The following is a 9,498-nucleotide window of genomic DNA, read 5'->3' as shown; positions in this document are numbered from 1 at the left end:
AGCCAATAAAAATTTAAAAATATAATTAATGTTTTTAAACTTAACAATTTTTCATTATTAATTTACAAATTTGAATTAAAATAAAAAATAAAATATGTATTTGAAGAAAAAAAATTTCTCTGGAATATTCACATTTTTGAAAAGGAGAGAATATGAATTTATTCCAAAAAAACAATGTTCGTCTCGCTCCCAGAAACAAAGGAGGAGTTAGTTTCCAGCATTGTCCACATCATACATGTTGTTTGTCTCCATCAAACATTTATAAATGATAATGTCAATTTTAGTTTTCAAATTTAAAATATTAAAGAAAATAGTTATCTTTTTAAGATAAATTTAAAAGATATTTAATTTGAGGTAAAGTTTAATTAAATCCCCCAGAAATCAGAATATGCATTTGTTTCTCCAAAAATTCTAAAAGTGATCTTCATGTATAAATGCCGCTTCTTTTTTTTCATTTTTTTCCTTCTATGTTTTTAAAATTATTTTTTCAAAAAAATCTTTTGGTTCATACACTATATTCTTTGTATTTATTAGCAAACAATTTATCCATAAATGTATATTAATTTACAGAAGTCCGACACCAAAATAGATATAAACTTATCTACTATATAAAAGCAGCTATTTGGAGACTTCTAAGATGTGCCACATAGGCAGAAAATTCCTGGCCAATCAATCTACCTATTCATCTGAGACTGGACTGATATCTATGTCAATTATGAAGCCCAAACAATTTATTTGAATCCCAGTTAATACTGAAGTCAGCCCAATATCCATTTACGGTATATGATACCAAGAAACTAAAAAAACTCATTCTATTTTATGAAATACATGCTTTTGTTTAGTCTTTCGTCACAGTGACCGGAGGCATGTTGAATCACAAAGCTTCTCACGCATCCCACTATTATGCTATTTCAATTGAGGTTCTTAGTGTTGTTCTAACTTATATTTAAAAATAATTTTTATTAAATGTTATAAATTTTATTATTATCTTAATAAAATTTAATATAGATTTGATATATATTATATCAAATTGTATAAAACTAATAAAAATGATATAAAATTGTATAATTATCAAACATTTGGCCTAAACAATATTTTTAAATTTTGTAGATATATAAGAAACTAAATATCATATGATTAGATATTTAGATGTTTAAAAATTGCATATTTAAAAAGCTTTAGTAATACAAATTGTATAATTATATAAAAATAATAATATTACTAAATCTGGAATGTTATATATGAATATATATTTATTTTATAGATGATGCATAAGATATTACCAACATTAAATAAAATTATCTGTCTCATGTTTATTTTTTAATTGTAGAGATGACATGTAGAAAAAATGCCCAAAATGACCCTAATACCCTAGATATATAGAAAATATAAAAATTTGAAATATAATACAATAATTATTTGTAGATCCAAACTGGTACGTTTAACTTTATGGGACAAAGAGACGTCTAATTGGAGAGTTAAATCCCATATCTACCAAAAAAACCAAATCGTAATCATCCCAAGTATCATTCTACGGTTACATGAAGGTAATAAAAAAAAAACAAAGTTTATGTCAAACTAAATGCTTACAAATATTTCACTTTTTCAGGGAACTATCACTCATAACCACACCTGGATCGCGCTTCTACTTTGACAACGATATTGATATCATACAACGCTTCCAAAGAGATAAATTGCTATCCTAAACTTCATAGCAAACGACACCAGTCAACTTTTTTAAAATTTACGTTACAGCTTTCTACGTCAATTAAATAAGTACACTCAAATATTATTTTCTCTTACGAATATTAATTCATCAACATAATTTATTATTCAAACTTACTTTAGTTATAAAAAAATGATCACCGCTTCCAACGTCTTCGCATTATAAAAGAAACAAAACTTAACTTACACTTTCAGAAACATCAAAACTCCCAATCTTAATTAAACTGTTCTTTAATTAAATATGTAATCCGCGCGAAGCGCGGACACGGGTTCAAGTAAAAAATAAAAATAAAGTAGGAAGAGAAATTCAGAGGTCACGATGACGGACTAGGCAAAACATCTCCATTATCGACAATACTATCACGGTTGAGTCTCAAAGACTTTCCAGTGTACAAAACCTTGACGTTAGACCGTGCTCATCCAACAGCTTCCTCAAACTCCTTTTAGCGTTTGCCCGAAACGGACAGTTCGAAGCCAAAACCCGTCGACTAAGTGCAAGTACGCCTCCAGGTCATGACAGCACGCCACGTCAGCGTTAGGTTTCAAGTACGGAGACATCTTCATGTCCACGCGCAGCTCAGCTCCCACGTGCGAGTAAGCCCATGGATTGTTCCTCTCCACCATCTCCATTATACGATTCTGCTGCCCCTTCTTGCTATTATTATCTTTGTCGGAGAATATCCCGGGGACTTTCGTCACCACGTCCTGGCTGTTCACAACGCGGAGGACTTTCACTCCTTGGATACTAGCCGGTCAGCGAACTCTCTGTTCCCTACACGAGGCCCGCCGAACGAGAAAACCGACACCGGAGGCGCGTTGGGGACACGCTCGGCGATATCGCCGGCTGCGAGGAGAGCGATGGCGGCACCGAGGCTGTGTCCGGTGACACTAATGCTCAGCTCTTCTCCGCGCGTAGAGATCCACAAGCCGGCTGATTTCTCCGACCAGCGACTCGGCGAGACTCGGCGCTTGTGGCTAGCCGTCGTGTAGAGGCTATTGAACCCGCATTCAACTTTAGGCCGGGTCGGGTCGGATGGATCGGGTTTTGGCTCAGGCATGGAAACCAGATTCGGTCTGAAATTCTCTGACCACTCGAGCAACGTGGCGGTTCCTCGTAGCGCGATGACGATCTCTCTCCTCCCCATCCGTCGGATCTCCCTCGGATCATCACAGACAGCCACGTACCCAAACCAGCCGTCGGTTAGTCATCCACCTAAGATCAGCACGTCATCCACGTACGATAAGATCCACGGAACCGATGAACGTAGGGTCGAACCGACTTTGGCAGCACTTTGGTCACTAAATAACCATCTGTAACGCGATGTCTCTCGGCGAGCCTTCCGGGTCCGAGTGAAACGCGTGATAAGACGCCTGCACAAACTCACCGTAACGGACAATCTCTCGCCGTAGATTCTCGTCTAGAGGATCAAGCAACCCGGCCCAGTTATTGGACCCGTGTAGCTCTCGCCAGTTAGACCCGAGTTTTATTCTTAGGCGAACGCTCCTCCGATGATTTTGAGAGAAGTCTTTGAAGCCGCTTTAGAATCCTCGGAGACATTTCGTCAACGGCGGCTTTCATAGGGCCAGATTCTCGCCAAACTCAAACCTCCTAGTAACGTAGACGTTGACGTTGTCGTCTTAACTGGACGAGAAGATACGTTATTGTCGTGATTATCTGTAGAGGTTGTGGAGGTTTTAAGAACGTTCTCAAGGTTCTGAGATGTTCTCTGTTTGTTTTCCGTGCCGTAGAAACGGAGAGTGGCTTCGTTGGGATCAACGTCGAGGTTATGGTACTGCATGTAAAAAGTTTACGTTGTGGGTGGAATAAGTCGGTGTTAGGCGTAAGTATCTGCATGGGCGATTATGGAAAGAGAGAGAGCGAGAGGGGCTCAGGTTATTATGTTGACAAGAGCAGAAATGCTAAACGAATATGATCATCTATTTAAATGCAAATGTTGATGGTAGCTAGCTGTTTCGATTTGTATTTGATTTTTATTACTTTTTGACTCTCGTTTGTTGACTTGACTTTGTTTTTATTTGATTTGTTTACATCCTTTATGTTTTAAGGAATATTGAAATTCTTTAGGACCAGTATTGGCTGGCTATTTTCTAGGATATTTTGGACCGTTTCCATTATACGTCTTTAAACGTTCCGTGAATTTTCAAGAAAAGTCTTGCTATTATCCTTTGCACATGCAAATGATACAAAATATAAACCACAAATGGTACCTGATGACCATACCACAGTACGTATAAATGTACTTAATATTTTTTTTAAATGAAATTTCAAATTTATTGATCATTGGAGAATTTACAATGAGGTGGTTACTATGCTAGAGTGTAAAGAATAAAAGAATAAATTGTTTTAAAGAGTAGATATCTCAAACCATCTTCTCACTAGACCTTCCAACTTTATGAGGTCCCCTGTACCTGAGAGAGCTGATGAAGGATTCTTCACCATTTCCCTATAGCTCGGGTTGTTATGTCCACTGAAGCACAAACACCTCCATGCCTTCGAGCATTTACTTAATATTGTAATCTTGATAACAATAAAAAATCGAACTAGCTCGAGGATCCACATGATTACCAGTAAATGCATGAGGGTGTACCATAATGTGACCGAAATGAATAATAAACTAGACATTATGATTTTAGATATCAGCAGTTAATCGAATTGTATCCATTAGACTGTATTCATTAAGTTAATCGTTTTACAAATTTCTTTTGTAATGAATACATATTTTTCTTATTTTAATATATTACTTAAGTTTTCAAAGATATTTCAGTGTTATAATATTATTTCCTATAATAATAACAAACTAAACTAAAACTAAACCTATAAAAGTTGAAGCTAAAAAGAAGAAACGACAATGCAAAATATTCCGAACTAGCTAGAATAATTTGGTCAAACAAAAAAAAATATTCTGAACTGATCTATTATATGAATACTGTTGTTTTGCCATTTAGATGGACGCGTCTGACTTGAAGCAGTATACTCTTATTATATTTAGATGGAATATAACGGTTTTGGTCTATTATGCCGTCTTCCTAGATGCTAGGATGTCTGGACTGTGTCCTGTAAAAGGGACAATCCGTATACGACAGAAAATCAATGAACCTTTGTTTTATTGTAAAAGTAAAAAAAAGTTTCTGCATTGTGCTTTAAAGTTTTTTTTTTAAATCCTGAAGATTCATTAGAACAACCTTATTGGTATTATCTACCAAAGTATGTATAGACATTAGAGCATCATTATTGGTTAGCTCTCAAAGAGTCTCTCACCATTAACAATAATAAAATAATTGAAAAGAAAAAAACAGAGTGTAGAGATACCTTCATGAAGAATTTTTTTTATAAATTTGAGAACCAATTTTACATGTGGCAGTCATTTAGTGTGCCAACACTTATAAAAATTAAGAAAAATGAAAAAAATTTACTTTGTCTTTTGTGAAAAACGTGATGATTTCTACCTTTAATGTCGCTCTTAAACATAAATAAAATAAATGAAAAGATAGAGAGAAAATGAAAAAAAATGTGGAAAGAAGAAGAGTGGGGTTCAGAGATATCCAACAAACAAAATTTGGATATTTTTCTAACATATCTCATTTACTGGTTAGTTCATCATTTTTTATCTGATTAAAAATTTATCTAAAATAGAATTATGATAAATTACTAGGGGTTGACACCATTGGTCATGCTCTCCAAACCAGAATTATACACAGGTGGATATCGAATACAAATCAACAAGTACATACTTGGAAATAAGCTCTAAAAAACAAGGAGACCAAACCCCAACTACGGAGAAACAATACTAATCAGGCTAAGAAAAGCATAAAACTACTGACACACAAAAACCTACTAACAATAAACGAATACGAAAGTGAAGGACAACGATTCTATGACCAAGAACAACATGGGAACAAATCAAAATAATAAGCTTGAGGAAGAAATCATCTTCGCACTCTAATGGCGAAAGGGAGGAAAAATAAGGGTTCACTTCTACTGCTACACCAATAGACAACCATTGCCTCGATGAGCCACATAACCATCATAATCTCAAACCACCCAATAAGGGAATCAAACCAATTTCTGCTACATAAGGAAGGCATGACAGTGAAGAGAAACACCTCTTCTGCAACTAGACCAAGAGCACCAGATTTCACCAAGAAAAAGACGAGTACCACCGAAAGAAGTATGACAGCTCCAGACAACAAGGGGCTCCGGACCAAGAGGGGGCTCTAGACCTCATGTTGATGGTTGGCCACAAATCAGACGTGAAGCTTATACTTCCTAGAAGTCTAGCCAATTCCTTGTTCAAGGTTTCACTTGTTTTCATAAACTGGTACACATTTGCTTTGTCGTGTTCCAACAAATGAATTGACATCAACATTCAAGTACTTTCATTTCTCTCTCATTTTTTCATACTAACAATATGAGTATGGTAATTCATGCTGAATCATTGATTTATCTACCAGCTGCATGAAAATAACATGGTCATACTTGCGGGCTTTCTGGCTTCACACACTGAGATGCATGTTACAAAAATTATTTGTATACTGAGTTCATTATGATGCCTTCTCCAACCGGTTGTCCCAAGTGAGTGAGAGCTCCATGGGTACTCATTCTTACAGTGATTGCATACAACTTTCTCTTCACCGTGGATTTTTGAACACAACAAAGTCGTTTGACACATCCAATTTTGCCTTGTCTCCTTCTGATCACCCATTTCGTCCTCATCAGATTCATCTTCAAATTTTACTAGTGGTTGTTAATGATATTGTATTCATTAGACGGCATATCTTAAATTAATAGTTTTACATATTTATTTTGTTAATATATTACTAAGTTTTCAATGAAATTTCAGTGTTATTATTATTTTTTGGTGAAAAATGTGAACTAAACTAAAATTAACACGTAAAAGTTGAAGCTAACAAATAAGAAACAATAGTGCAAATTATTTCGAACTACAACAGTTTGATAAAAAAAAATTATTCTGAACTGTGCTATTTTATGGATAATTGCAATGGGGGTTCGTCACAAAAGTGGTGAACCCTACAACTACACACACATATATAATAATATATATATACACATATATATTTAAGAATTTTAATGGGCAGAACTTCCATTGGAGATGCTTGGAGGTGCTCTTATAGATCAGTTTTGGTCTATTATGCCATCTTCCTAGATGGTAGGATGTCTGGACTGTGTCTTGTAAAAGCTACAATATACGGCAGAAAATCAACAAACCGTTGTCTTAATAGTTAACGTGACACCCTATTTTAGCATGTACGGATGTGCTGTAATAAATTAATCCAACCATATATCAATTTGTAGACCGCTTTCCCATTTTCTAATAATTTTTAGGTTAGGTTGTTTATGATCATGTTGTCTATCATAACATTCTTGTAACTAGTAATTACAAGAATTTCTGTAAAAGGAAATTCAGTTTTCCCTCAAATTTGATACAATTTTTCAAATTAATTTAACTTTAAATGTAATCATTTTATAAATATTTTAAGTTTATTATGAAAAAAGTTTAACTTTCATGGATCATTTATAAATGTTTAATAATTATTTATAGAAGTTTATAAAGTCAATCTCTTAAATACTAACCTTATAAATCATTAATCTTAAATTTAAATATTAAAGTATTTTTAATCGAATATATTTTTGAAAAATAATACCCACTTATATTATATTTAAGCAATTTCTCTTTTTAAATAAAGAAACCAAAACACGCGTAGGATTATATGATGTAAACTTTGACGACAGAGTTGGTCAAGTAATACAAGTTATAATTTATTTTTTGTACCACCGGTCGACGTTATGTACGAACTATAGGTTTGTTTTAATTCTAAAAAAGAAAGAAAAACAACCGTTTGGTGTGAAAGTGAAAGTCCCTTCGTGGACATCCGATGAAGAAAGGTGTGAAAGTGAAAAAGTTATGGTTTCAAAGATTAATGCATTTAGAAACGGACCTCGGTCCGGCAGTAGTGGATGGACTTTAAATGCAAACATATTATGGGTTCGATCCTTCTGTTACGGAAAATAGTCATATTAATCTGGTCACCACTACTGCGGATACATCCATATGAATACCCGAGAAAAGACCTATTGGGGTGCACCTTCCACCCAAAAATTAGGTCTGTGTTTTAATAGATTCGGATTTAACTCTTTTTAAGTGAAAAAAAAAGATTAATGCATTTAAACAAGTATGTCAACACAATGTGGAACACTATATTTGTTGACAACGTAGTTCTGTTTGGTGACAGGATGAAAAATTGTATTTCTTCTGTTTCAAAAAGATTTATGTTTTAGAAAAAAAATTATTTCAAAAAGATACATATTTTACGTTTTCAATGCATAAACTAATTGCAAATTGGTAAAGTTCGGAAAATATAATTGTATTTATTAAAATTTTATTGGTTAAAAATTGTGGAGAATAATTGATTACGGAAAATAATATATTGATAAACTAAATCTGATATTTTTTTATTAAATGTGAAAAATCTAAATATATAATTTTTCCGAAACAGAGGAAGTAGATGTCTTTCTTTAGTAAAAGAAATATATTGTAATATACTGTTTCCATCTTCCATTCCATGCTTACATTGCTTAGTTTTTTAATTTTTCATTGTGTAAAGACCTTTAGTTTTAAAACCCTTTATCAAAAAGACTTTAGTTCAAAAAGAAAAATAACCGTTAAACCAAATAATTAGAAGACCGCATAATCGATGGACCAGACTATACTTAAATATTATGAAATCTCGTACTTTTGTCTAACGAAAAAAAAAAAAAATGTTTGAAAGAAAAAAAAAAAACAAATTTTTCTTGTTACATCATATTGCAAACAAAAAAAAAAAAAGTGAAACTGAACAACCAAAAAAAAAACAAAAAAAACAAACAAAAAATCTAAAAAAAAAAAACGCTTTTTGGTAATATATTTCTAACTTTTTGAAAAAAATGAAGTATATCAAAAAAAAAAAAGCTTCCAAATCTCTCACCAAAAAATAATATTAGATAATAATAAAAATAATTTAAAAAAAAAAAAAAAAAAAAATCACCAAAAAAAAAAAAATAAATATTATTTCTGAAAAAAAATTATAAAACAACAACCCTCAAAACTACAACTAAAAAAAAAAAACGACTCTACATACAAATGTTTGAAAAAGAAAAAAAAAATTCGTGAAACTTTCTTTAAGTATTATTTGTTACATTCATATTGCAGACGTATAAGTGCGGCTTTGGTCCAAACTGAACAACCATTCAACTTCAAGAAACTTCACGAACATAAAACTACGATTTGCGGTACTTGAATATATTTCTAAATTTGAACCCTATGCAGCGAGTCTTATCACACAACAAAGTATCTTTCAAAATCCTCTCAATTATATAAATTAGTATGGTTAAATAAATAATTAGCAAAAAAACTGAAATCCTATTCACCAGCATTAATTATAAAACGTTATTTTGAAGTGCAACTATTATATAATGCAATTGTGCCCCCACCTACAAACATGAGCCGGTTAGAAAATATTATATTGGGGCACAATAAATTTATCTATAGTTTTTATAAATATTTTTTACAATTTTTATTAAATATTGTTAATACTATATGCTACGATAAATCTTCCAAAAATAAATATTACAAATGTTTTTCTGACAAAGATATATTTTATGCTTTCACCAACATTATCAATGACTTAGTAATCATAAATTGGAAATATAAAATATAATGGTCCCATTTACTTTAACTCCTAGTATTAGTTAAT

The 9,498-nt window shown here is 32.6% G+C and overlaps 1 pseudogene; it reads right to left on the bottom strand.

Annotated features, from left to right (window-relative positions):
* Positions 1 to 2,039: 2,039 nt before the first annotated feature.
* Positions 2,040 to 3,580, bottom strand: LOC106437448 (annotated as a pseudogene).
* Between the last annotated feature and the right edge of the window lie 5,918 nt (positions 3,581 to 9,498).

Source organism: Brassica napus (assembly GCF_020379485.1).
Source record: "Brassica napus cultivar Da-Ae chromosome A1 unlocalized genomic scaffold, Da-Ae chrA01_Random_1, whole genome shotgun sequence".
Classification (NCBI taxonomy): Eukaryota; Viridiplantae; Streptophyta; class Magnoliopsida; order Brassicales; family Brassicaceae; genus Brassica; species Brassica napus.
The sequence above is the reverse complement of the archived record's forward strand: the minus strand, read 5'-3'. Positions and strand labels throughout refer to the sequence as shown.